The 25,745-nt window shown below is 50.6% G+C and overlaps 1 protein-coding gene across 2 annotated transcripts in view; it reads left to right on the plus strand.

Annotated features, from left to right (window-relative positions):
* The window catches only part of ANAPC1 (anaphase promoting complex subunit 1), a 122,670-nt gene extending 113,482 nt beyond the window's left edge, over positions 1–9,188 (plus strand). Inside the window, exons 49-51 of one of the 2 annotated variants that reach the window (XR_008391481.1) lie at positions 4,653–5,524; positions 8,086–8,178; positions 8,822–9,188. The gene's annotated coding sequence lies outside the window, so the exon portion shown is untranslated. The other variant, XR_008391480.1, reaches the window with a different exon arrangement.
* The last annotated feature ends 16,557 nt before the right edge of the window (positions 9,189–25,745 follow it).

The following is a 25,745-nucleotide window of genomic DNA, read 5'->3' on the forward strand; positions in this document are numbered from 1 at the left end:
GCCCCCGCCCACCCCACCCAGCATCCTTTCCAGTCTCTCCGAAGGACTCAGCCTGAACCGTATCAAGATCACAATCCCTATTTTCATTTGAAGCATTTTCTCTGTTGCCCTCCCCTCCCCTTTTTTAGTGCCTCTGAATGATTAGAGCTGGGTTTTGCTTTGTGAGTCCGTCTAAATCTCAGTTTTTATATGCTATTCAGTGTATTTTCATCTTTACTGTGTCTTTTATTTGGTCTCTTTTCTTTGCTTTTTAAACATTTGTTGAATTCATTACTCTTAGCAGTTAGGATGGGTCATGTTTTTTAATACATTTAACACTAATATCATCATAGGACCCCCATCTCAACACCCTCTTTTTTTTTTGCCTCGGCTTTCACCATCTTGCTTCCAGCATTGATGGTTTGCTGGGACCACCCCACTTCCCCCCAGCATCCATTTGCAAGTCCCTCCTATTTTCTTTTTCCTGTCTCATTCTGAAAATTGGGCTATTTCTACAATGTCATAGCATACAATGCCACAGGACCTCTCACTTTTATCCCCACTCTTATCAGCCTCAGATGGACACATCAGTTGGTTCCAGCCTCTGTTAGTCCTGAGCTTGAAATCCCCACCATCTCTCCTTTGGGCAAGACTGCTCTTCATGTTGTCAGGAGCAGCTCCAAGCACATTTGTTCGCAGACGCTGATTGTTTAGAACGGGCAGGTTTCCTCCTCTTTTTTCATGTGTTTCTCCCCTTCTGTCTCTTTCTTTTCCTTGCCATCTGCCAGTCACTTTTTTTGCCTCTTCCCTTCAGATTCCTCCTCCTTGGTAGTCCAGGCGTTTTCCCAGACTTTTGATCGTTCTTTCTCTGCCGGTCCTGAGACTTCACAGAGGCTCCTGCTTCAGTCTCTTAATTCCCTTGGGTGCCTTTCCACATTACTGCTAGACCCTCTAGGACATCCAGGGGTCAGGGGCCTTTGTTGGCTGACTGCGGGGAGGTTGAGGGCCACTGCGCCATGGGCTGCCGTGGTTAGGGCTCTCCCAGCATTGTCTGTCATGCGGGTCTGAGGAAGTCGGAGAGCCCGTGCTGGTGCTGCCTGGAGCCTGGGAAGGAGGTAACAGCTTCCACGTCTGGGAGGGGTTGGCAGGGGGTGGGGGTGGTGGCTGGAGCTATAAGAAAGTGAGATCAGAGCGGAGGGGAAGGCAAACCCTGCCACATGGTGCACACTGGGAAGGAGCTCAAGGAAAATCAGTTGTCACCTTCATGTTCTTATAAGTGACCAGACCATCTGCAGTATTTTTTATATTTGCTAAAAATAACATTATCTTGGAATTTTGAGGTTTCTGACATACACAGTAGTTCTTGGTCCTCAGAAAAAAGCCTGTGGGTGAATTCAACCTCACGGTTTATGTCGGAGCACGCCTGGTCGGTCTTCTCCGAGGGCCAGTGAGGGTCTAGCGCACCCTGTAGTGTGGCAGGCCGGCTCCACTCACAGGGCTACTCTAGCACCACCTCTGCGCAGGGGAAGAGCTTCTGTGCATTTCACCCACTGTCTCCCGCACTTCAAGTAAATCCGAATATAAAACCTCAATTTAAACCACGGAAACACACTCTCTGAAGGGTGTGTTTCTAGAGAGGTGGTCATTCTCCGGAAATCCCTCGTTGTGTATACGTCTCCACAGTCCTCTCGTGCACTTGCTCCCTTTTCTCCAAGCAGTCGTGTTTCTTCCAGGGACCAGAGAGCCCCAGGAGCTCTTCTGTCCTTGACACACCCTTCAAGTGCCTCAGCGTAGCTCGCTTCACGTGGGAAGAACACACAGATGTGATAAAAGGTCAAAATCTATCTGTCTTTCCTCCCAAGAGCCTCCACGGTCACGGTCTCTTTTTGAGAAAGGGTGACCTCAGTGTTTTTCATGTATTTATGTTTAAAGTTTTTGATACAGATCAAAACCTGCAGAGATTTTCATTGCTTAGATCAGCATTTTAAGACTTTTTCCTAAAAGAAAAAAAACTGATAGACTACTTGGGACCTGTGTTGCATAGTACATGATTCCATAGTCAAGTTCAACTAAACACAGATACTTTACCTGTCACAGGAGTTCTCTGAGCCCTTGCAGTGCTGATCCGCACCAGGGACTACAGTGGCTTCCTCCTCAAGCTGCCAGCCTGGCAGAGGTGACTACAGAGCACACATGTGGAGTTGTCTGACTCTGCACAGCCCCTGCCGCACCCCTGCACTCACCTGGACCACCTGCAGCCCCCGCTCTCTCCCTGGGAGCCTAGGGGGTGGGTGCACTGGCACTTCCGACTCCAGACCCGGTGATGTGGGTTCTGGGCCTGGATCTGAAAGGCAAGCAAAGGGAGTTAACAACTGGAGGACAGGTCCAGCCCGCCGCCCCTGGTGGCCCTGGCCTCGTCTTGATGCACCTCCTCACACAGGTCTTGGGTGACCCAGGCTTGGCACTCCATTGCGTGGAAAAACTCCATCTTCAGCTTCAGGAACTCCTTGTAGCACTCTGGCCAGTGCTGCTTGCCCAGCAGGCACTGGAATATGCTGCTCTTGGAAGTGGGGTTGTCCTCCACGTCAGAGGCGATGTAGCTGCCACAGGAAAAGAGGGGAGCCTGTTCGGGTCCAGTGACAACTCCCAGCCTTGGGCACACTTAGTGCCGGGGACAGCATGTCCAGGAGAGAGGATCCAGGGGAGTCCCATATGCAGGGAGCCTGCTGGGCTGTGCTGTGTTCAGCCCAGGCCAGGCTGCTGGCTTCTACCACTTCCATGGTGGCCTTCAGCCACTCATCTCTGGGCAGTAGGCGGGTTTCCTGGGTACTTCTCTTATCTCAGGCTCTTACTCGTGGCCTGCCTTCCCCAGGACCATGCTATCGCTGACAGCCATGTCTTCTCCGTGGCCCCCCAGTTGGGATCCTTGGGACAAGGGCAGTGAGATTGGGGCAGGCCATGCGGGGGCGTATTGGGCAGAACTGGGAGCAGGTTCCAGGGAGGCTCTCACAAGGCCAGGCAGAAATGGATCCTGTTGTTGCTGTAGATACCTTAGACACTCTGAGGAGGTGTCAGCTTTCAGGAAACTGAATAATGGGATCCTCTGCAAAGGAAGGTAGAGGGGATGAGGGCTTGGAACACCCTGCTGGAAGCAGTGAGCCTGGGGCTGTGGGACGTTTCAGAGGGAAGGGGCCAGAACCTTCTCTGGGTCCTTTGTGGCAGTGGAGGGTCATGAGCCTTAACAGAGGAAACAGCTGCTATTCCTTCCATCGACACATGCAGAGTGAGGTTAACTGTGGAGCAAGGATATTGCCATTGTTATTTAATCTTCAACATACGGGAGCTGTTTGCTCCAGAGACCTGACCTAGATCCCAGAGTTTAACAAATTTGCCTTAAGTCAAAAGCTTGGCTGTGGCACTGGGCCTCTGTGACGCCACGTCCTCGTTGCTTCATCATGCTGTGACTGTAAGGCTTCCCTGCCCCTTCTGACACCTGAGTACTCGTGTGGTGGTGGAGAGTTCGAGGCATCCCACCCTCCCTTTCCGGGGTTCCCTCAACCTTAATGACCTGGCCTGGCCTTGCCCAGCAGGCTCGGCTGGGATTACACTTGTTTCCTGGAGGTGCTATTTTGCAGTGTAGACCTGAGCAAGATGGGTCCTAGCTGTCCCTCACTTTTTGCCAGCGACTGTGACGTGCACAGCAGGGGGTGGGGGGAGATGGGCCATTCGCCCTCCCCGCCCCGTCTCCAGTCATCCTGGCTCCAGAAGAGCACTGTCCAACAGTATTCCAGCGCTCCCTCTCCGTGTGCTGTCCGGTATGGCAGCCACTTGCCATGTGTGGCGAGCGAGTCTGGGGTGCTGAGCTTTGAAAGATTACTTAGTTCACAAAAAAATTACATTCAGATAGCTACCTGTGGTTTGTGGGTGTTGTATTGGACAGTGTGCCCCATGGCTCCCTAAGTCCTGCCCCTGGTCCTAATGTTACCCTTCAGATGGGCCTCCTGAGGTAAGTACCCTGTTCGCGAAGCTCTCCCATCCTTGTGCATGCCCCATCTTCAGGCATCATTGCTTTTCAGAAATGTCCTGCTTTGCATGCATCACTGGCTAGAGTATTTTATTTCTGCCCTTATGGTTTGTCTTTTGTCTGTGCCCTCTTTGAGCATAAAGCTAGCAAGTTCTAGTTTATCCTTTCATCACTAGTCTCAAATCTTAACTAGGGGGACAGATGAATGTCTCCGTGGGCAGTGAGTGTGGTTGGTTCTGAAATGTCTCGATGACTGAACAGTCAGCTGGGAGCCTCTTATCCCTCACAGAGCCCAGGGCTGGGGGAGGTTTGCACGTGACCCAGAGCCACTGTCGCCCAGAGTTCAGTGTAGACGAGCCCTGAGCACTCTACAGTTCTGAGTGCACACCCAGAAGTCGGTAGAATGCTTCTAGGTTCTCAGGACTGTAACTGGGTTTTCTCCTCTTCATCCTGAGTTTTGTTCCCTTGACATGATTGACAGTCCCTATGGCCCTCTGATGCCCCCTCTTCCAGGACGGCTTGCAGATGGTTTCTGAGCAGGCTTGAACTGGAGGCCGAGCAGCTGCTCTCCTGGGCAGCTGCAGGGACAGAAGATCCCCTGTGAATACTGACCTGACCTACCTAAGGTCCTGTGTCTCCCCTGTTGCAGCTCACCCTGAAGACTGGACCCAACCTCCTGAGGACAAGGTGACAAGAGGTTACTCAACAGTAACTGATGTTCTGTGAAAGGCTGAAGAAGCAGAGGGATGCCTGAGGACCCATACCTGCCTCTGCCTCTGCCTCCAGCAAGCTCCTTCTCATCTGGCCCCTTGTCCCCCTGATTCTGTGCTCAGGCATGGCCTCTCGAGAGGCAAAATTGGAGGCCAGAGGGCTCCTGTTCTCCAGAGCTGCAGGGAGAGAGGAGGGCCCCAGCTGGGAAATCCTGGGCTCCTTCCTTCCCATTCACCTTGAGGACTGCCTTTGACATCTAAAAGGATGAGAATGACCCTCTTTCCCTTTGCACTTGTCTGTAGAGGGGTGTGGGAATTGAGTTATTTACTTTTCTTTGCCAAGGAAAAGCTGCTGTCCCTGCCTCTTTCCATGGATCCTTCTGTTCCGAGGTGACCTCTGTGGAGGTGAAAATAAGATTCTGTACTCATAAATGTGTTAATAGTGACCGGAGTAAACAGGATGATGGCCTCCCTGTCTCACCCAGCAGACCCATTCTTGTGAGAGCCAGGGATGATGTTCCTGCACCTCCATTCAGAGACCAAGGGTGAGGGCTAACGACCACACACCTGCCTGCCCTTCCATGCACACCTTCTTCTTCTGACTCTTCTTGACTGCAAGAGTCTCCGTGGCAGCAAGCACAGAGCTCAGAGGGTTCCTGTCTTCTCGTACCACAAAAAGGAAGGTTCTCAACCTGTTTCTGACCAGGCTGTTCCTTTCTGCTTAACCTGCTCCTTGTGAAACCTAGTAATAATTATAATGGCAGTACAAGTAGCTGGCAGTTACTGATTGCTCACTGAATGTCAGATATTGGTAAGTGTACTAAGGATTACCTCATTCGTTCCCTGTAATGAGCTGTGAGATAAGCTGTGTATGACTTACCTGATTCACAGACGAGAAAGCCAAGAATGAGGTGTGCAGGATCTGCTCCTTGGCTGGTAAGAGCACTTTGGACTTGGGATTAGAACTTGTGTCTGACAGTGCTCAAGGGAAGAACGGCTAGTGGCAGGAAATGTGAACCTCAGTCACATTTCCATTAGGGTTGAGCTGGGTGATCTTCCATACTTCTAGTTCTCTCGTCAGTTCTACCTAACTAAACATTGCTGTGAACCACTACAAAACCGTGGGCAATAAAGCCTGGCTAAAATGTGACCGGAGCGCCCATGTCTGTCTGAAAGACCCTCGAGGTGATGGAGGCAGTGCCTCCGGCCTCCCTGAGGAAGGCCAGTGCAGTGCACCCCACCCGAGGACACTGATGCTCATGACTGGTGCAGGGCTGCCTCTTCTCGCCCCTCCCACTGTTCTGGCTCCTGAGGCTCTCAGGGCAGCCCCTGACTACTGAGTGCTCTGGGAGAGTCCGCTTTGCTCTCCTCCTGTTTTCACTTCCTTCTCCCTTTCCCTCACCTCTCCCCCCCCACCCCAAAATCTGAGACTTGTTGTTACACCTACTGCACTCCCCAGTCACTCATCTGGAGACTCCCAGTGGGTCCCACCCACCTCTCCTGGGACTGTGGAGTAGTTCAGTATCCCACGCTCGGTCTTGTGCAGGAGCGAGTGCTGCCCAGCTTGTGTGAGCACCCTGTGGCTCTTGTCAGGGTTTCGGCCCTCACACTTACCCAGAGCATGGCCTCAGAACATGATGAAAAGAGTGCTCACCATAGTCAGTCTTCAGGGTTAAGTGGCTCCCAGGATTCCGGAGCCTCGCCAGGAGTCAGGATGACCTCAGACCATTCCACCAGGAAGTGCTCTGGTGTGTAAGTCACCCCAGGAAAAGGCCATGGCTGGAGGGGGTTGGCGTCCCAGCCTGAACACCTGGGTCACTTCCTATTATCTCTGTGTTAGCTCCACTGTGAAACGCATCTTGTGTTAAATCCATCAACGACTCCAAATGGAAGTGATCATCTTTCAAAAAATGGAGAAAATGCAAAAATAAAAGTTGGTTAATTACTCATTCATGGTAACTTACTAAGGTAGTTTTACTGTTTTATTTGTGTTTAGCTATGAGCATATTAAGATTAAAGAATTTTAACTTATATTTTGGATAATTGGAGACTCATACGCCCAGTGTCCCCCAATGGTGCAAATTTGCATAACCATAGCACAGTGTCACCACAGGAAATTGACCCTGTACAGTCCATCGACCTGATGCAGTTTTGTGTGCACCAGTTGTGTGCGTGTTTAGTTTTGTGTGACTGTATGACATGGGCAGCCCCATGGGATCACCACCAAGATGCAGAACATTCAAGATACAGAACAAGCATCCTTCATGCTACTTTCTTATAGTATGTCCTCAACCCCTAAAAACCACTAATTTTTTCCATCTCATTTTGTAATTTTAAAAATACCGTATAGCCCTAGCCTAGTGGCTTAGATGGCTGGAGAGTCATCACATGCACCGAAAGGTTGCGAGTTCAATCCCTGGTCAGGACACATACCTGGGTAGTGGGTTTGACCCCTGGTCAGGGTGTGTACAGGTGGCAACTGATTGATGTTTCTCTCTCACAATGGTGCTCCTCTCTCTGTCTCCCTGTTTCTCTGTCTCTCTGTTAAGTCAATAAGCATATCCTCAGGGGAGGATTAAAAAACTAAATTGTATAAACAGAACTAGATAGTGTATAGTCTTCAGGGGTTGGCTTTTCACACTTAGCATAATTCTCTTAAGAATCACTCAGTTGTTGAATAAATTGCTATTTTATTCTTACTGCTTTGTATTACTCGATGGCCTTATCGTGAAGTGCGTATTTAGTATTGTAAGAATCCTCCACACTCTTCTACAGTGACCCCGGCCTTTTACGTCTCCACCAGCAATGATGCGTTTTTCAGTTTCCCCACATCATTACCAGCATTTGGGGTTATCACTAGTCTTTAACCATACATTACTGCGGTTTAATTGGCATTTCCCTAGTAGGTAATGATGTTAACGCTTTTTTGTGTGTTTATTTGCCTTATGTATATCCTCTTTGATGTCTGTTCATGTCTTTTCTAATTGAATTGTTTCCTTTTCTACTTTTGGGTTTTCAGAGCTTTTTACACGCAGTCCTTTGTAAGACATGTGACTTGCAAATACTTTCTACCATCTGTGGTTTGTCTTTTATCCTCTTGACAGGGTCTTTCACAGAACAAAAGTTTTAGCATCTTTTCTTCTTGAGAATGTGTTTTTGGTGTCAGTCTAAGAGGGCTTCACCTAGTCCTAGGTTCCAAAGTTCTGTTCTGTGTTTATTTTCTAAATGTTTAAGTGGGATGTGAGGTCTAGCTCGAGGGTTGAGTTTTTGACTTGGATGTTCTATTGCTTCAGCACTATTTGTTGAAAAGACAATCTTTTTCTACATTGAATTGTTTCTGCATCTTTGTCAGAAGTCAGATTCTATTTCTAGGTTCTCAACTATGTTCCATTGGCCTACATTTATCCTTCTACCTTGACCGCCACGGCCCCGTGACTGCAGCTATAGAATAACCCTCAACATTGGGTGAGCTATTTCTCTCACTTTGTTCTTCTTTTCCAAGTTGCTTAAGCTATTCTAGGTCCTGTGCCTTTCCTTATAAATTTAACAATAAACTTATCTCTGTATATAAAAATATTCTCTTGGATTTCTAAAGGAATTTCTTTAAATCTTCAGATTAATTTGGGGACTCTAGTAATTTGTGCTGATGAAAAATATTTAGCCTGGTAGAGACAAAGTTTTGGGGAGATTAAAGAAATACTTTTTAAGATATTTGAAGATCAGCCACGTGGAGAAAAAGCCAAATTTGGTGGGGAGGTGGTATGAGGCTCTGATTCTCTTGCTCAGTAGAGAAATTTCCTGTTATTATATTATAAGAACTCTTAATACCCAGCAAAGTCGAAATACTTGTGCAATAAGCACCTGCATACGCGTGACCTAGACTCTACAGTGAGCACTTCACTGTAGAAGCTTTACCATGCGCGTCTATCCGCTCCTCCCACCATTCTTCAGCCCGTCGAGTTTTAAACAGCTTTATTAATGTGTAACTTGTATATCATAAAATGTACTCAGTCTAAGTGCACAGTTCAACAGATTTTAATGTAATTTACACAGACTTGAACAACTGTCACCACTATCTAATTTTAGAACCTTCCCATCACCCCCAGAGACCCCTCCCGCTGGCTTGCAGCTGCTTCCCAGTCCCACCGCCAGCCCCAGGCAACCACCAGTCTGCTTGACTTCTCTACAGATTTGCCTTCGGAGATTTCACATAAATGTAATCATGCCATGTACGTTCTTTTGGGTCTGGTGTCTTTAACTCAGCAAGATGTTTTTGAGACGTTCATCTGTGGTGAAGCATGCTTCGGTACTTGGTCGCTTGTTGCTGAATGGTAATCTATTGTATGGATTAACTGTATTTTTTATCTGTCCACCAGTTGATAGACATTTGGGCTTTTTCACTTTTTGGTTACTATGGATAATGCTGTTATGAACATTCATATTGTAGTACATGGATGGATATGTTTTCATTTCCCTTGGGTAAATAAATAGAATTCTGGATCACACAGTATATTTACTTTTTGAGAAAATGAGGCATTGTTGTTTTTTTTTTAAACAACTTTATTGCGATGCTCTCCTACCATACAGTTCAGCCACATAAAGTGTACAATTTGATAGCTTTACAATTCAGTGTGCATTCACAGAGTCATGCAACCGCCACAACAATCTAATTTTAGAATTCTTCCAAAACCACCCTCTGAACGCTACACCCCTTATCCACCACCCCAGTTTCTTTGTACTCTCTCATGCTCGTGCCCAGCCCTGTGTAGCCATGAATTCACTTTCTGTCTCTACAGAGATAGGCAAAATAGCTCTGCCTGTTTTGAACACGCCATGTCAATGTCATCATAAACACGGGGTCTCTGTTGACTGGCTTCTTGTACTTAGCACACAGTCCATTTATTGGTGTTGCATCAGCACTTCACCTTCCTGGTTGCCAGATAACGTTCCATTGTGTGATGCACCACATGTTACTGGTTCACTCATACACTGATGAACATCAGTTGTCTCTACCTTTGGATTGCTGTGAACGATGCCGCCGCGATCTTGGGTGCACGACATTTCGTGTGCACAGACCTGTTTTGTTTTTCTTAGAGTGAAATTGCTGGGTGATATGGTAACTCTGTATCTGACCTTTGGAAAAACTGCCAGACCGCCTCCCAAAGTGATGCCCCTTCTTACACTTCCACAGTTAGTGTGGGAAGGCTCCAGTTTCTTCACATTCTGCTCGGATTACCTTTTTATTACCTGTACTTGTGATCGCAGCCATCCTAGCGGGTGTGGAGCAGCAGCTCACGGTAGTTTTGATATGTGCTTCCTTGGTGGGTAGTGGTATAGTGTGTGTCGGCCATTTGTACATCTCCTTTGGAAAAATGTTCAGATCCTGTGACTATTCTAAAATTGGGTAATTTGCCTTTTTATAATTGAGTCATAATTGTGTTTTACGTATTCTAGATATACTGTATCTTGCTGTGTATAATGCACACCTTTTTGCCCAAAATCTTTGAGGGAAAAGTAAGGGTAATACCTCAAATACATGAGCTGTGCATTATACACTGCAAAATACAGTGATTTCTTTATCAGATGTATGATTTGCAAATGTTTTATCCTATTTATGTTTTGTCTCTTCACTTTCTTGATGGTATCTTTTTGAAGCATCAAAAGTTTTAAATTTTGATGATGTCTGATTTCTTTCCCCTCTCTTGGTTTTGATGTCATATTTAAGAAATGATTTTCTAATCCAAGTCATGAAAGATTTATGCCTATGTTTTCTTTTAAGAGCTTAATAGTTTTAGCTCTCACATTTAGGTCTTTGATACTCTTCAAGTTAATATTTGTATATGGTGTGAGGTAGGGGTCCAGCTCCCTGTACATACTAGTTTCTTCCCAGCACCATTTATTGAAGAGATTATTCTTCCCCCCGTTGAATGGTTTTGGCATCCCTGTCAAAAACAATAGAAAAATTTTTAAACAGAACTGGTCATAGGTGGCACGGGTGCCCTGTCTGAGGCATGAAAGGTTAAATGGCAGCACTCGAGGACCTGGGGGTGTAATAGGGAGGGAAGTGGGCAGAGGTCTCTCTCTCAGTCGAAGGCTTTCCAACTCTAAGGGGTTGTGGTTTTGGTGGGATGGTGGCAGGAGTATGTGTGTGTGTGTGTGTGTGTGTAAGAGCGGAATTGAATAATGGGTTGAATTGCCTCCATCATTTCAAGCAGCCTAGCTTCATTTGTGTCTGTTTTGTTTACTGAGAATCAGTGGGGAAATTAGTTTGAAAGATTAATTTGAAAAATTAGATTTCACGAGTAAAAATCATTAGAAACTTACTGATTATTGATGAATCAGAAAACAGGGGTCCTAAGAGCACCGTTTGGTCCAGCCCCAGACACACACGAGCACGACATGGCAGAGCCCAGGCCCTGGAAGAGCCCCCGGAGCCTGGTTTGGTGTGGAGTGAGCCGCAGGCTCTGCCGTGGTTCCCTCTAACTGGGGCCTCACGAGGACTGCCCTGTGGGGTCCAAGGCTGTGGGAGATGGGGGCCGCCGTCTTCGCTGCCTCCTCTGCCACTGTTCCTGAGCCTGTGGTCTCCATCCCCAGGTCCAGCCCACAGAGGACTGCGAAGCCAGGCTGCCCTTCGGCGCGGTGGCTACATTCCCGCCTCCCATGTGCTTTGGGTTTCACAGCACATGAGTTTCTCCTAGTGAGATAATGACTCTTGGATGGCAATTACTGTTGTTGTTATTTTTAAAATTATTTTGTGTTGGGAGAATAAAAGGGGAGCAGGGGCTTCTTTATGGAGTCTCTATATTCTGGAAATTTTTATTTCCTTGAAATCTCTGGCATAAGTAGGGGTGGAGACAGTTTGGCATTGCCACTCCTTGGACTTCACAACAGATGCCTCCTGGGACCAGTCACAAGCACCCACGGGGAGCCCAGCACAGAGCTGCAGGCTGGGCTTGATGAGGGACAGCTCAGTCAGGGGGTTGCTGTCACCACCCCCTCCCCAGTTCTGCGTGTTGGCATAGGCGAGGAGTCCGTACTTTAGGGGTTAAGGTCTTGGGATATTTCAAAAGAAGCCAGAAATCCCAACTTTTATGTGAAATTTCCAAACTTCAAACAATAGCAAGAAATTTTTAAAAGTTTCAGAGTGCTCTATGGAGGACACATAGGACACAGCAGCCGCTGAGCCCGGTCAGGGCTCTGAGAACCACTGCAGGGGACTGGAGGGCGGCGTGCGGTAGGGAGCTTGCAGGAACCGCAGTCTCCTGTTTCCCCAGGTCAGCAGGCCCTGCCTTTGCAGGAGGGAAGGAGGGTTGTCCCAGTCTGTCGCTTCAGCTCTTAGCTCCACTTCCACTCATTTATTTTCCTGTAGTGGCGGTAGCTACACTAACAGTCATGGTGCTGGCCCTGGTGGGCTGTGCATCCCTCTTCTTCGTGAGTTGGCTGGTAGGGTCTAGCTGGGCTCTGTCTTTGACTGGTGATTGCTCTTTCTTGACAGGGCATGCGGGAGCTGAAAACAGTATTTCCATCAGTAGTTGGGAATCGGTGCATGTAGACGGTTGACTCTGCATTGATCTACGCTGATTTATGTAAGGGCATAGATCGTGAGATTTTGGTATCCACTAGACATCCTGGAACCAATCCCCTGTGTATACCAAGGCACAACTAGTGAAGTTTTGGGGGAATCAGAAGTTACACCCAGATTTTCAATTGTGCATAGGTCGGCACCCCTAACCCCTACATTGTTCAGGGCTTTACTGGATTCTTTGTCCACCATGAGGCCATGACAAGGATGTGGACATGTCACTGAAGAAATGGGCCATCATATAAGTCTATCACACTTATTAAAATAACCATGTATTGGGCCCTGGCCAGGTAGCGCCAAGATTGCGGGTTCGATCCCCAGTCAGGATATATAAGGGTCAGCCAGTGAATGCATAAATAAGTAGAACAACAAATTGATGCTTCTCTCTTTTCTCTGACCCTTCTCCCCAAACAATAAATAAAAATTAAAATAACCATGTGTTGGGAAGGTTTGAGAGTTCACACTACTGGGAGTCGCCACCTCTGGGGCTGACAGGGTCTACAGTGTTTATTCAATACTCAGAGCCAAGGACCATCGCTCTGCTCTCTGCTTCCACAAAAGATGGAGTAACAGGGATTAAATTTACCCTCCTACCTGAAAAAAAGTTAATGGGAAAATGAAACAAAACCAGCTTCTAAAGCATTGCTCATCGGCCATGCAGTACAGTGGCCCTTGGGAGAAGGGGGATAAGTGAGGGGAGTCCCTTCCTAGAAAAGTTTTATTGGTAAATAGCAACGTTCTTCCTGATATTTCCAAGGTCAAGCATTGTTTCCCGCCATCATCAAAGATGAGGCAGGGGTCCTGAGCCCCACTCCTCCGGAGTGTGCCCAGGCGGCGTAGCTGTCTGTCCTCTTCGCTCCCGTGATGTGCTGGGCCATTAGTGTGTGTGCGGAGGTGCACCTCTGGTGTCGGTGGTGCCCCCAAATCTTTTCAGCATGCTCTTTGCAGTCTGATAGCTCCTCACATGTAAATCCTGCCTTCCACGGTTAAATTCCCAAAGATTACATTCACAGCCTTCCTTGCTTTTAAGGCGCAAATGTGACTGAGGGGCCGGTAGTCGTGTGTGCCCACTGAGCAGGTACCGTAGCTGGCGTGGCCTGTGGTAGAGGGGCAAGGGCTAGGCTGCCCTCTGGTGGTGGTCATATGATTCAAGATGGGACCAGATGGCTGTCCCTGCTTAGTCGGTGCCCGGGGATGGCCCTGGCTGGCCTCTTTGTCCAGCACTCAGTGAGTTGCTGTGCTATCTTTATCCTGTAATAAGCAGTTCACTTCTTAAGCCAGCAGAGGGGAACTGGGAACACTGAGCAGTGCATGGGATTTAGCTCTGTCTCAAACTCAGGCCAGAGCTGATGGGCTAGACTCTGCAGTTCAACAGCAGCGTGAAGAAGCTAGGTCCTTCTGCCACTCCTTGTTCTACACCTTCCCTTTCGCATCCTGGACGTCCGGTTCCTCCTCCCCAATTTGTTGACATCTCGTGTTTTCCCTGTGGTGCCCAGCAGGTCCAAGAGAGTGGCTCTGGTGTCGGCCAGGAGACACAGGGACATTCACAGGTTCCAGTTCTGGGAAGTAGACTTTTCACAGCCACAGTCAGCAGCCAGAAGGAGAGTTAGCATCAGAGGGACTTCTCCTTTCCTGTCTCATGCCAGTACTCCTGCTTGGGCTACAAGAAGCCAGCCCTCTTCCTCGCCCTTGCACTGGGCATGGCTCAGAGGCTGCCTTAGCGGTCATCCCCTGAGCACACTTTGTGGGTCTCTGTCGTCTGGAGCCTGACAGCACTTTCAGTGTTTCTGCCTGGCCCCGTGCCGTGTGTCTCCAGCTTCAGTGAAGGCTCCTCAGAACCCTGACCCCCAGGGGATGCTTGTGCAGTTCCTTATGTTATCACATCCAGGTTTGGAGAGTGTTTGTCAGATGCCACATGGCCAGGGTCACAGTCACAGACCATAGTGGGGTGTACTCCCCTCATCACCAAGTCAGAACACGTGTAGAACAGTGCCGCGATGCAAGGTCCCCTTGTCCTAAGGTGCCTTCTCCTGGAAACAGGAGACCCAAGGGGCTGTTTAATTGTATAATAGCTCAGGTGGCTAAAGCACGGGTCTGGAGACCGGGTTTGGTGTGGGGCAGTTGGTTGGGGTCATTTCCTAGTCACCTCCTGACCTGCAGGACAGCAGGGACAGTGATTCTAGCCAGTTCACCTTTTTGGCACGGGGTATGTGATTCCAATACTGACCAGTAGGTGGCACAAGCCGCACACCTTAAAGCTTTCCCAGAGGAAAGATTTATTCTTACCAGCCACACTCTGGCAATGCTTAATCACATGGAAGGAACATGCAATAACTACTGGTATTTCTGTAAACACGCGTGCTAGGAGCAGCTGCCAGTGGGGATGAGGACAGAGGGAACTCAGTGAGAGGTCTCCTGAGGACAGGCTATAAAAGGAACACCCTGCGGGTTTTTAATTTAAGAGCCTGCAATTAACCTTTGTGATTCATCCAAAGAAATATTCTGAACCTGGAAGGACAATGATAATGCACGTTGTGGGTTGTGACCTGGTCCTCAGTCTACCCTACCCTTCCCTCCCCCAAATGGCAAGTTTCGGAGAATGAGATTTCCTCCCTTAGGGCAGGGTGCCCGCATCCCAGCCCGGAGCCTGGCTGTACCTTCTGAATTGGCCTTGACTGACTTTCCTTGCGCTTGGCAAGTTGCTCGCCTCTGGGATTTGGCCTTTCTTGGGAGAAAAGTTTACTTGAATCTCATCTGCCATTAATCAAATTATTGGCAGATGGATGTGAATCTGAAGGGGAGACAGACCATGGCAAGCAAAGTGGAACGTGGTCCGTGACGGCAGTGAGGGCCGGATGCTTATGCTTTTAGTGTGTGTGGACACCAAGAGCCTGCGGTGAATGTACGTACCCTGACACTGACCGTCTTAACTGCCTCTAAGTGCACCGGGCAGGGCGCCTTGAGTGCATCCTCACCTCGCCTCCATCAGTACCATGTCCAGCGCTGTTCTCCTTGTGAAGCCGAGACTCTGTGCCCCTGAACACGCACCTCCCATGCGATGCCCCTCAGCCCGGGGTACCCCCACTCTGCTTTCTGTGTATGTTCACTTAACTGTTTTAAGTACTTCGTGTAAGTTGAAGCATATAGAATGTGTCCGTTCATGACTGGCTCATTTCCCTTAGCATGATGTCCTTGAGGTTCACCTGTGTTGTAGCCTGTGAGAGTTTCCTTCCTCCTTGCACGAGAATAACGTTCCCTTGCGTGTGCACGCCACATTTTGTTTATCCGTTCATCTGTGCACGGACGCTTGGGTCACTCATGTTTCAGTTCTGGTGAGCAGTGCTGCAGTGGACACAGGTGTACAATATCTCTGAGATCTTGCCTTCAGTCTGGACGTGCCTCTCGAAGCAGGGTTGCTGGGCCATGCATTGATTCTGTTTTAACTTTCTGAGGAACTGCCATGTTGTGTTGAGAGCGGCTGCACCATTTTCCATCCCCACCAGCAAGCAGTACACAGAGATTTGCATTTTTCCACATCCTCACCAACCTTGTTTGTTTGTTTGTTTGTTTTAAAGTAGTCACCCTAATGGGTATGTGATGGCGTGTGTGTGGACACTCAGTTTGTTTTTTCTAGGACTTTCTCTTGAGTGGGCTAAGCTCACTGATACCTTTTTATGGCAGTGGGATGATGGTAAGAAGATGTGCCCCCACCCCTGCTACCCTCTCCTCAGAGCATCCTTACACAGAGCCCTTGTGCGGGGGCACATCTGGCTCCTCCACCCAGAGACACACTTTAGGGCGGCTTCATCGGGAACAACCTAGGTCACTGGCATTTCCTGGGAATTCACCAGGAATTCACTGCTTTGAAGAGAATGCACTTCAGATCCTCTGAGGACAGAAGTCAGGCTGGTGTGGGGTCCAGGAGTCCCCTCCCTGGAGTGCCGTAGCCCCAAAGTCTCTTGGGGTCACCTGCCTTTATTGTTGTGGGTTCCCACTTATCTCTAGATTCATTTATTTAAAAATGTTCCTGCACATCTCCCAGAGATACACCCTGGCAGGTACAAGGCAGCCAGCCCTCACAGAGTGTGATCATGAAGGAGGTGGACCCAGGCTTGGTATAAAGTTTCTCAGGGAAGAGTCAAACGCCGGGTTGTTGGGAGGAGCTGGTGCGTGGCCCTCGGCAGGCCTGCACCTGGGCGCTCCCTGCTCTGCGTCCTTGGCAAGTTCCTCCCCGTCTCTGTGTCTGAGCTCCCTGATACACACATGAGGGTCATGGCCACTGTCGGAGTTGTCCCGAGGTTTCAGAGAGCCAGTGCAGACATGCCCAGAGTATCGCAGGTGCAGTCAGTGACCCTCTGTCTTCCAGTCATCTGCTCAGCATGAGATGGGGGCAGTGTTACTGAGCCTGTTTGGGCAGTGAGAGGAGGGAGGTGGGGTGTGAGAGCTTAGTCTTGCTCACCCACCTGTATTCAGATGACAGCTGACAGGGACCACTACTGGCAGGTGGACAGATGGATCTGCTCCCTGCAGCGGGAGAAGGAGACGGTGAACCCTGGGCTCCAGCTCTGGTGGAGACTCTGTCCCCGGGGGAAGGTGGAAAGCCATGCACAGGAGATGCCACTTCCTGGCAAACCCAGGGTTCGGACTGGGGAGTAGTTCAGCTCTTCCAGAAAAAGTTTCACCCTGATTCTACTTTATTCCTGCGGTTGGCCAATGGAGCAGCTGCCCAGGGAAGTTACAATGCATTCAAGGGCAGGAGGATTTCAATTTTGTTATTATATAATTTATTGAACATTACAGGCATTGACGTGTTTGTTGGCTGATAATATTGGGCTATTTGTATTAATGGCTTTATTAAATAGAAGTTAGTAAGGTTGTTCCAGTAATAGTCTTGATTGACTGTTCATAGTTTCCCTTTCCCTGATTTCACCTCATTCTCTATGACTTGCCCGTATGACAGCAGAGCACCCTGCTTTACAGATGGGGAAACTGAGGCTGAGGCTCAGGATGCATGAAGGCTCGAGGGGCAGCTGGGGCAGGCCTGGGTCTCAAGGACATGCTCATCGGGTCACAGCCTCCACAGCTCACCAACCCGAACGCAGCCCCTTGGCCTCTGTCTTTGGCTGTGCTTCTGAGATGCACTTGCTGGAATGTGAGATGCTCTCTTTCCAGGAGAAGTAGAGTTTGTATCTCAGCTTTAGGGCAGGAGATTTAAAATGCAGCCTCCTTCTATCTATGGGGTAGAACCCAAGGAGAGGGCCAGTTGAACGCAGGTCCCGCTACATGATCCTTATATTCTCCTCCATGGGTTAGATCTTTTTTCCTCTTACAGCTCTCTTCTGCTAGCCAACCCAGGGCTAAGGAATGTGAGGCTCAGGGGAGGAAGGAGAGCAGAAAGCAGGGCCAGCTTGACAAGGAGGCCTGGGAAGCAGGAAGGTTGGATGTTCTTTGCTGAGTCGGGCATTTTTGCAGATTCAGTGGAGTTTGGTTGCAATGGTCCCAGGACCTTCTGTGGCTTTTGCAATTGGGAGTGTGGGTGGTGGTCATCAGAGACCGGGGCCGTGGTGGGGTAAGGGGCACAGTCCTCCGTGCCTGACAGTTGCAACCTTTAATTTGGGAACTATTGTGGTATTGTTGGTGTCACTGGGGTTTGGTGTCACTGGAGTTTGGTGTAAAAATCTGTGATGATTTCTTTGTGATTTCACAGAAATGGATGCCAGCGGTTGGCCTATAATGTGGTAGCGCTGGTTGCTGTGTTTGCTCAACAGCTTTCCAGGAGGGCGAGGCAATGGGAAGTGGTCAGTTTGCTGACTGCAAGCACCAGCCACGGGCACCTCACATTCTTGCTCAAGAACTTTCCCAGGTTGGGTGCTTGTGTAAATTTGCAGAAACAATACATTCAGCCTTCACCCTTTGTTCCCTAAATAAGAAACTTCATGGTCTGTGCTCTGCTGAGGAAGAAAGAGGACTCTGCCCTCTAGAACTGGCCGGAACTCCCAGAGGTGGCTGTCAGCCTGTGCGCCTGCTGTGTTCCGCACCTCTAGCACCTCTAGACTTCCACAGACTCGTCCTGTGCTTTGAACTACAGATGCTCACGGCTCATACTCCGCGGTGTCCGCTGTGTTAGTTCTGGTGGGTTTCTAAAGATTGCAATAGACTTTCTCTCGTGGCACAGGAGCTCATGGGCTTGACCCTCAAGGCCCATGTTCTCCCCGGTAACTGGGAACACCTGCTCCGTCTCTGCCATGCTGCAGGGCGGCGGTCCTGACTGAGACACTGCCCAGGGTGCGCCCCTGTTCTGTGGGGGGTAGAGTGCTCCCTGTCTGCATTCCCTGGGGAGCCTCAGGGGCCAGGCTGTGGATTCCGATCTGGCTTTCTGAAGGCGTGTCACTGTCCTGGGGTAGAGCCCCCTGTTTGAGAAGGGACAGGTCCCCAGGATTCCCTCCCAGTCTCATTCCACGTACCTGTGCTTTCCACAGGGACTTACCTGCAGCAGCAAGATTTTGAAGGAGGAGAGGCACAGAGTTTGTGGATTTTTTTTTTTGAGGGGAGAACAAAGGTAAGACTCTTAAAAAATACTGAGATATAATTGACATAAAACATGACCAACCCATGTCGAGCACACCCGGAATGTATTTTGATATTTACAGGGGGTCATGGAACCATCGCCAGAATCCAGGTGCAGACACTCATTGCCCCAAAGAAGGTCTCTTCAAGTTCTGTGGAGTCACCCCTCATCTTGGGCCCAGCAGCCAGTGGCCTGTTTTCTATCGCTAGTTTTACCTTTTTGAGAATTTTGCATCAGTGGAATGGAGCAGTGTGCAGGCTTGTCCACGCTGCTCTGTGTCAGTGGTCAGTCCTTTTCACTGCCAAGTGGTCTGCATGGCAGGGACACACCACCGTCTGTCCTCCGGTTCCCCAGCTGGTGGACACTGGAGCCCTTCCGGTGTCCGGGATGATGAGTGAAGCTGCCGTGAGCATTCATGGGCAGGTCTCTGTGAGCACTTGTCTGTTTCTCTCGCTGACTCACCACATCAGACGGTAGAGGTGGACTTTGTAAGGTGCTGCCAACTGCTTTCCAAGGTGGCTGCAGCAGTGTGTTTCCAGAATTGGCGCTTTCAGTCCAGGACACACAGCTAGACTTCCTGGCATCCCCGGGCACCTCTGTGCGACGGTCTCACGGAGTTTTTACCGGACCCCACGTGTGCTTAGGCAGCTGGCTCTTAGGCAAAGGCGATTGCCTATCTGTGGATGAGATGACCCCAGCTTGGAGCTCTGAGTGCCAGGTGAGCTCTGTGCTGTTCTCCCGAGGACACCGAACGCAGCCCGCCTCGCACACGTGCGGAGGACCTCCGAGCACCCCTTTGCTGTGTGCCTCGGATGCACTTCCGGCTCATCCTGGGCTGAGGCTCTGCTCAGAGTGAGAAAAGAGTATTTGTGGCCGTCGAATCAGGGGAAGCAATTACTCGTGGAGACTTCACGGCATGCTGACCTTTATCCCACGTGTGTCAGAGGCTGGCAAGGGCAAGTTTAAATTTGAGACGATGAGTGTCTGGGTCAAGGAAGGTTGCTGCTGAAGGCTTGGATTGGGGCCCATGGCTCTGTGTCTCATACCTGGTGACATGGACTCCCAATGATAAGAAGAGCTGTGGGGGCGGAAGCCCCAACTTTGGGCTAGAGCTTCCTGCAAGGTTTTCAGAACTGACAGCGTTCAGAGGTTGCGGCCCCCGAGCCACTGGGTGTTGCCTGGGAAGACTCTTGCCCACTGAGCCTCTTCACCTTCCCAGGGGAGACCTGGGTGCTTCTCCTGGAGTCCGTCGCCCTCCTCCTCGGGGGACATGCGTACATCACGGTGGGCATGTCCTGTGTCTGTGGGCCTCATGGTGTCCCCAGATCGTGATGTGTGGCGTTTAGACCGTGTTGCTTATTTACCACTCTGCAAAATTTGGCCTCTGAGGAATCGGCTCCCTCACATTGCCTTAAATTCTTGGATGCTGCCTCACTTGTTCACACCAGTTTCTGAGGCTGAGGCGGCTGTGGGACCCCTGATTTGTTTAAGGCTCAGCAGTAGGAATCCAGGCCTCAGCTGGGGGTTAAGTTTAGGCTCTAGATCAAGTGACCCCAGGGTAGGTGAGGTCACCCCATCTGAAGCCTGTTTGGGGGGTGTCTCTTTTTACTGAGAACAGTGACTGGACACTACAAATGTCACACTAGGAACATCTGGACAATAGCTCCGTCCTCGCAAAGGTGTGGGGTCCTGCCCCCGTGCTGCAGGCCTCGTGCGGCCCACCCAGTGGCCAGCGGGCGGGCCGTGAGAGGCGCCCCCTGCGCTCGGCCCTCCGATCTGCAGGCACCCATCTTCCCTGGGCGGCAGCGATGCGGCCCCCCAACCTTGGTGTCACTCTGGTGTGTCCCCACCTCCTTTCAACCCACTTTTGAAATCTCCTTGAGAGGGAGCAGTGTGCACTGCCACCTAATTTATCTTGAATCCAGGAGTTCTGGGCGATCCCAGGGACAAAGGTGGCCTCCAGCCCACACCTGGCAGGTCAACCGAGAACACATGGGAAACAGCAGGGTTTTTCTGTTTCAAAATAATAGGTTTAGAAGGAGCTGGGAAACCGTGGGGTTTAGTTGCAAAATGGCTATAATTGTGGGAGATGCATTTTCTTTCAATTTTGAAACATATCACACAGGGTACACAGAGTAAGTAACTTCCAGTTAAAGGAGGCTCTTTCATCAGGGTTGGGGGACACCCCTACTGGTTGGAAGGTGGTGCCTGGCTTGTGAGGTGGCCCCGGGGGAGCCCTATCTTGTCCTCTTCCAACGTCCACGCAAACAGGTGGGAAAGCCACAGTGTGCAAGGAACAAGTATGTTCTCCCCTCAAAAGAATCAGGAGGAAGCTGGGCTGAGCACCAGGTACCAGAGAGGTCACAGGGAGAAGCTCCCCGGCCTGGAACTCCCCGGTGGCTGACTGCAGGTGAAAGGCTGCCTGTGGCCCTGCAGGGCTGCCGGGGCCCTGGTCCCTTCCGGTGTGGTGCTGGGGGCCTTGCTCTGCCCGCATTCCCCTCAGCACTAGGGACAGAGGTCTCCCGAATGCCCTCTCTCTGCTGAGCACTGGGGAAGCCAGGACGCAGAGATGCGGGGGAGAGGGCCCCCATTACAGGACAACGTGTGGTGTGCCTGGTTTGTGGTACAGGCCCGGAGCCCAGGCTGGGCCAGGGGAGGGGTGTCACGGGGGTCCGTGGGGCGGGGTCACAGCAGCACCTCTGGGAAGGACGGGAAGGACAGTCCCTGACAGCACAGAAGGAATGGGTCCAGCAAAGCGGAGAGCTGGGAGACCCTGCAGCGGTGAGCAGTGTGACCGGGCGCTCGGGCTGGTCTGGCTGAAGGCTCTGGAAGAGGACTGACGCGTAGGTGGGGGAGGCAGGACAGCGACCCGACTCCACCCCGCGGAGGTCAGCCCTGAGTGTTGGGACACAGCGTCTTGCATGGTTCTGGAGGCGTAATGTGTGAAGCCTCCTCCTAGACCCACATACTGGAGAGCCCAGGCTCTTTGGAGGCTGTTCTGCTCTGCTTCTTGGGAGCAAGGAGCTGCATGACCATGGATGCCTCCCAGAGGCTGACAGCATCCATCCAGTTGCCAGCAAACATCTGCATCTGGTCAGCCTTCTGAATGTCAAACACATACACTGCTAGTGGGAGTGCGTGTGTGCACATGTGTGCTGCTCACGCGCATACATGGAAACACCAGCTCTGTGCCTTCTCCACTCAGTGAAGCCTCCAGTCAGGGATCTGCCCCGAGCTCCAGACGCGGACTGCCAGCTGCCCATCCCACATTCCGCCTGGACCTCTCAGAGGCGCCTTGAACTTTTAACACTTCCCACTACGTACCCTTTATTCACACCCCCTTCCAGCCTGTCCTCCTCCAGGCCTACACTCCAATCTCAGGAAAAGGCCACCCCTCTCCCTGGCACCATCTTTGGTTTCCTTTTTGCTTATACCCGACAGCTCCGTCCCTCAGATCGGGGCTCCCTTTGACATACCCAGGACCCACCCCTACCCCCCTCAGCACACCCACCCTCTCTGGACCACTGCACTCCCTTCTCCCCGTGCGCCCCCACCCCCTGCCCCCACAGGCCACTTTGTGCATCCTTTAAAAACAAGTCAGTTTGTTTCACTCCCTCCCCTGCTCAACACGCTTAAATAGTTCCCCATTTCCCTCAGGACACCATTTCAAGTCTTTCCACAGCCCACAGGTGCTGCACGATCTGGTCCATGGTGCCCCCGGATCTTCACCTCCAACTTAGTCCACTCCATCCACACTCTCCCGCTTTGGCTGACTCCTTGACATTCCTTAAAGGCAAGCACACACCCACCCCAGGGCCTTTGCACCTGCTGCTTTCTCTACCTGGAGCGCTTTCCTCCTGATAGCTGGGTAACTAGCCCTTTCACTCCCTTCAGGTCCCTTACCAGACAGGCTTTGCTGGGAACTCTATAAAACAGCAGTGTCCCCCTCCATTCTTCTCTTTTTAATAACCAAAAAATAAACCTCATGTTATGTGGTATTTATTAAAATACTAAAACATAGAACTTAACATTTCTATTTCAGAGACTTGCCTAGACATTTCAAAAAATTCCTCCTCCACTTGAGTTTATGGAAGAATTTCATTGCAGATTTACCGGGGATGCTAAGAGGCCAGATGTTATCCAAGAAATTCGGGGAAGTTCTGTGCCAAAGTAGCCTACTGCCATTCTGTTGTCCCTTAGCCAGCCCTGCCTGTTACTCGTCACCATAGGAAGTTCCTGCTGCTAATGATCTGTTTCCTTGCTCTCAAGGAAGCGTGTGAGAGCAAGGAACTGTGTCTTGTGTTCTGATTACCACCAGGACCTCCCTAGAACAGTGTTAGCATTTGGAAGCTGTCTGGCGAGCATTTGCAGAATGAAGGGACTGAATTCATCTGCCGGGGGCCTGGGCGGGCAGACATGGAGCACTGCTGTGGTGGTCCGGGCAGGCATGGCAGAGGTGCGGCCTCCGGGGCGGCCTGGGGGATACGAAGGAGAGGAGAGGGATGCTGGCCAGGCTGTGGATGACTCTGTACAGCCTGTATTTCAGATAGTAAGTATGATTTAACCTTCAGTTTTTGAAGTCAAATGGCGTCTGGTCCATTCCCTGTCCCATGCTCCCTACCTCAATTCCCCAGTGCTCTGTGCCCTGGGTCCAAGTGGCCAAGCTCAAAGGCCACAGGCTGACCTTTAGAGGAACAGTGAGAGGATCTTTAAAGCTAAATGGGAAAGACCATCTAAATTTGACCCGGAATATGATAAAATGTAAAGATGTGTAAAGATCTTTGTACTTGGGCATTTGAATTTCTTCAAAATTTCCTTTCGGTTGTGTATGGCCATTTGAAATTGGTGATCGAATATTAGGTTTAGTTTCTACTGTGTGGTTAATTTCCATGCAGGTGTGGTGCTGGCTGCTAACCCATGATTAGGTCCCAAAGCTGTAACTGAGGCATCACCCACTGACTCACTGGAAGTTGCTGGAACTGCCAGTAGGGAGCCTGGGAGATGGTAAGAAAAACCCAGGACTTGGAAATGGGGATAAAGGATGACGGCGCGTCCGCTCAAGGTCGCGTCAGAAGACACTGCTTTGGGCAAGGCCGTCATGCTGGATGGTGCCTCAGTCATGGGCCCTGTCGTGGAGACCACCCTTTTCTCCCTGAAGTGGGTGCCGCAGGAGCATCGGGGCCATAGCATTTCAGAAGTCACCTTGTTTGCGTTTCCTCATGTCCAAAATTCAAACAGCTTTCTGTACTAACAAACTTTGGAAGTGGGTCTTGTTTTTCTAAGACTCAACCAAACATTAAGAAAAAAATCACCTGTAAAAAAAATTAAACTGAGGGCACTAGGCCCCTCTGTAGGTCAGCAAGCCTGGGGCTTCTGCAGCCGTAATGTGCGTGGCTGGGCCCAAGGGTTGGGTGAGGCTGGGGCAGAAGCTCCAGTCCCAAGAACAGTTTGTCCAAGGAGGAGTGGGTGGGTTCCTGGTGCACGGGCAGCAGCTGAGCTGGACGGAGCTGGACCCAGCTGGCAGGCTGGGCTACCCTGTGAGTCACAGGGACACTGACCCAGGACCAGGTCTGTCCTGAAATTAGAATGTCGCTTTGGGCGCACGCCTTCTCTTTCTCAGCGCCTCCCAGGTCTCGTTTAAAATGCTCCTCATCTGGAGGCAGTACTCGTGGGTGCAGTTTCTCTCACCTGCTGATTTTTACCTCATGGAAAAGCGGGCTTGCTTTATACCACCGACTCAGCTTGGTGGGAAACATCACCCTGGTGGGGACGGGAGGGGCTGCCATCCTGAAGTACGTGGGTGTACCTGTTCAGGTAGGACACAGCTCCTCCTATTACCCACCGCTGGGGTTTGAAAACTTACAGAAAATGGGATAAATGAAGGGGGAGCAGTTCCTCCCCCTTCCACACTCCTTCCTGGGGCTGACATGCGGATATCTATTGCGAATGCGGTTTTGAAGCAGGCAACACCACAGAGAGGCCCTTTTATCTTTATTTTTTTAAATCAAAGGTTTTTAAAAGAGATTTTATTTATTTATTTTGGTGGGAGAAACATCAATGTCCAAGAGAAACATGGATCTGTTGCCTCTTGCACGCCCCCAGTGGGGGCCTGGCTCATTCAACCTGGGCATGTGCCCTGACTGGGAATCGAACTGGTGACCTTTTGGTTTGCGGGGCACTGCCCAGCCCACTGAGCCACACCCATCAGAGCAAGAGGCCCTTTTAGCACAAGAGCACACAGGAACGCTACCCTGGCGAGGTGAGTTTCAGCAGCTGGATTGTTCTGTGGTTACTCTGCCCCAAGGCCAGACCACAGGCCTCCCCTTCCCCACTGACCACACCAAAGTCAGGGAAGGGGGCAGAAGGGCACAAAAGAAGAACTTTCCCCCTCCATATGGGGGAGGGCACAGGAGCCCGGCTTCAGCTGAGAGCCGCTGGTTCCAAGCCCTGTGTCTGGGCTCTGTAAGGGTCGGCATACGTGGCCTGATGTGAAGAGAGACCCTGGGCCCCCATCCGGACTGAGCGTGCTCGACAGGCCGTCAGTGAGCCGTCTGGAAACGGGCCGTGCCCCTCACCCCCCCACTGACGGCGGCATCGTGCTGGCTGACCTCGCGGGCGGCGGGCACGTCGCCCCAAATACCATGATGAACATTTCTTCTCCCCACCTAGCAGCCTATCCTCTCACCTACCCACTCATCTAGGCACCCACGCAGTTAAATATTTCAGAGTTGAGCCCCCTGAGGCCTGGCTTTAGGAGCTGTGCAGTCAGTGAACGAGGCAGGGCCCTGTGTTTTGATGGTCATCTCTCCCATCGCCCAGAAGGAGTGCGATAGCACACAGCACCAGGGCGGCTCGCTGGTGCTGGCCGTTCCACGGTTAGAG

Source organism: Artibeus jamaicensis, unplaced genomic scaffold, assembly GCF_021234435.1.
Source record: "Artibeus jamaicensis isolate MK-2021 breed Jamaican fruit bat unplaced genomic scaffold, CSHL_Jam_final contig_384, whole genome shotgun sequence".
In the NCBI taxonomy this organism is placed as follows: domain Eukaryota; kingdom Metazoa; phylum Chordata; class Mammalia; order Chiroptera; family Phyllostomidae; genus Artibeus; species Artibeus jamaicensis.